The 3104-nt window shown below is 49.5% G+C and overlaps 1 non-coding gene across 1 annotated transcript; it reads right to left on the bottom strand.

The window, feature by feature from the left end:
- Positions 1–1272: 1272 nt before the first annotated feature.
- On the bottom strand, positions 1273–1379 carry LOC132536132 (U6 spliceosomal RNA). Its single transcript, XR_009547803.1, has one exon. It is a non-coding gene; the product is annotated as a U6 spliceosomal RNA (small nuclear RNA).
- Positions 1380–3104: the final 1725 nt, after the last annotated feature.

Genomic DNA, 3104 nt, shown 5'->3' with positions numbered 1-3104 from the left:
AAGAGAGAAAGAAAGGAAGAAATGATACCTAGCTTAAGATGTAATAACTGTTGACTCACCTGTAAAGAAGGAAGCTTCACAGGCGGTTAAGCAGTGCTGTTGGTGTCTTTCTCTCTACCTCCCCCTACGATCTCAGTTTCTCTGTCTTTATTCAATAAACAAGTAAAGTAAAATAAATCTTGAAAAAATACTTGTAAATGGTTGCTCTGATACTGATATCTTGAGGTGTTTCCTATATGAAGGCTGAATGTAGCAACACCTATTGATGAGGATGATTCTTTCTCCAAGTTCTGCCTCCCAATCCCACCCCAGCACATTCATTTACTTTCAAAGATCAACATACAGCAGGGTATTGTGACCCAAATGTAGATACACACGTTGTCTGTCTCAAGGAGAACTAAGTAAGCTTGACCCACTTCAATCATCAATACAGAGATGTTGAAAATAACATGTTTATATAGAGAGACCAATGCAAAGAAGCTACCCAGTGTCTTAAAAAAATTATAGTGACTGTTCTTTCCTTTGCCTTGGTTCTAAATTTGTTGAATTTGGATTTTAATGGGCCTGGCCTACTGTTGAGTCCAGTTACCCGCCTAAATCTAGGCGCAGGTTGTCTGTTTCTTAAAAAGAAAACATAGCATAGCATGTGGCTGGGGGTCTGATCCTCCACACTGCAAGTGAAAACACAGGCAGGCAATGGGCGGGACTCCTTGCATAGAGGAGCAGTGCTTTGCATGTCTCCCTCTCTTAAAGGATACAGAATGGAGACTGGCAGGGAGGCCTCTCAGCTGTCCCATGCAGGTGCAAGGTTCTGGGTGGGATTGATCCCCAGACACACTATTTGAGAAAAAATTTTAAAAAGACTTTGTATTATTTAAAAGATTTACAGTTAAGAGAACAATATTACTATGATTTTATTCAAAAAAGCCAATCTGCAGTCCTGGAGGCTGGCAGAGTGGTTGGAGTTTTGGACTCAAGCATGAGGTCCTGAATTCTACCTCCAGCATCACATGTTCCAGACTGATGCTATAGTGTTTTTCCTCTCTCTCTCTCTCTCTCTCTCTCTCTCCTCCCTTTCTCCCTCACTGATTAATAAATCTTTTAAAAGAGCTTCAGCATATGTAGAACCAGAGTTCAGACAGACCTGGGATCCCACACATACAAATCCAGATCTCTTGCCACTGAACCGCCTCCCAGGTTGCATTAACTGGCTCTTTAAAAGATTATAATTATTTATATGTGTGTACATATATTTTATAATCCTTTTTTTGAAAAAATATGGTATGCCTCATGAATCTGTGTGTAATCCTTGAGCAGGGGCCATGCTAATCTTTTATGTATCATGCCAATTTTAGTATATGTACTACGGAAGCTAGGACTATATTATAATCTTATTTAAAAAGTGTTAAGAGATGGAGACAGTTGGAGTCAGGCAGTGGCACAGCGGGTTAAGGGCACATGGCGCAAAGCTCAAGGACCGGAGGAAAGATCGCGGTTCTAGCCCCTGGCTCCCCACCTGCCCGGGAGTCCCTTCACAGGTGGTGAAGCAGGTCTGCAGGTGTCTGTCTTTCTCTCCCCCTCTATGTCTTCCCCTCTTCTCTTCATTTCTCTCTGTCCTATCCAACAACAAGGACATTAATCACCACACAATGTTAAGCAACAAGGGCAACAAAATGGAAAAATAAATAAAATAAAAATAAAAAAGAGTGGAAAAGAATTGACAAGAAAAAAAGAAAGGGAGACAATGAGACCTTGGTGACAACAACAACAACAAAAATAAAATAACCTATTTATACTTTAGAATTGCAGAATGGCTAGGGCAATGGCTCTGTAAGAATTAAGTCCTGAATTCAATCCCCAGCATTGCATGTGCCATAGTCATGCTCTGCTTCTCTTTTTTGTATTAATAAATAACATTTTTCCTTTTTTTAATTTCCTTTTTTAAAAAAAAACCGCGGTTCCTGCCCGGTTCCTACCCAGCTCCAAGATCGGCTGCTGCCTGGCTCTGTGGGGCTCCTAGTGCAGCTCCCACCTGCCAGCATCCTGGCTGCCCCATTGTGTGAGTAGGCAGACTGCAGTCTCCCCAGGACTGTCCCCACAGACACAAGAACCCCAGGCGACCCCTGCCCACCCCCCACCACACACGGCCAGGCCCAGGCCACCAGGACGAGGGGGGTTGGGGGTGGGTGTTGGCAGTGCCCTCCAGGACCAGCAGGTTGCAAAGTGCCAGACCTTCAGCCCAGACCCAATCCACAGCCCGGGCCCAGGGCTCAACAAGGGTTGGAGCCAGCTGGCTTGGGGCACCCCTCTGAAATTCATGTCTCTTCTGAGAGAGGCAGAGGCAGAGAAAACACTCCAGTTCTAGTAGTGCGAGGAGACCCCCAACCTGGACCCACACCTCGTGCCCCAGCCTCCTTCACCCTAATTTGGGAGCTTGGCTCGCCATGTTGCCCCAGACCAAACTCGAAGTTCAGGATTCCAAACAGCCGTCCCCGAGGACCTCGTTGTGGGCCACACCAAGAAGGACAGCGGGTGCACATTTCAGGTGGGCGGACACACGGAAAGTTTTCTGGGCCTGGCTGCTCCTGAAGCCAGGTCGGTGGGTTCCGGGGTCCCCTCCTGCCAGGGCGTTTGGGGTGGGCGGGAGGCGCACTGCCTGGACTCCAGCTTCGCTGGTGGGTCCTCACCCTCGGGGCACTTGGAGCCACCAGCACTGACACGCTGGGTGAGGCCCAGGGACCTAGGACCCCTCTCCCGACAGGAAGGAAAGGGAAGGCCTGCTGCCCAGACTCTCCGGCGGGGTCCCTACGCTCTCACTCACGGAAGCCAAAAGCAGCAGATCTGGGGGCGCGCAGCCACACTTCCAGGTTGTCCCTGCCAGGGGTGCGGGGTCTGGGGGCTAGCGGACACCTCCCCTGGGTGTGCCCCTGCCGGGGGTGTGCATGGCTCCATCTCGGGGAGCGCCCTGCTCAAGGCCGCTAGGTGCTGGATGTTTGGGGGGGTGCGCAGCCACCTCTAAGGGGTGCGCCTATGCCGGGGTACTGGGTCCGGGGGCGCTGGCCCCTCTGCGGCTGTACCCCGACTTCGCCCCTCACCCCACCCAG

Source organism: Erinaceus europaeus (assembly GCF_950295315.1).
Source record: "Erinaceus europaeus chromosome 6 unlocalized genomic scaffold, mEriEur2.1 SUPER_6_unloc_12, whole genome shotgun sequence".
NCBI classification, from domain to species: Eukaryota; Metazoa; Chordata; class Mammalia; order Eulipotyphla; family Erinaceidae; genus Erinaceus; species Erinaceus europaeus.
Note: the sequence above shows the minus strand (reverse complement) of the source record. Positions and strands in the feature narration are given on the sequence as shown.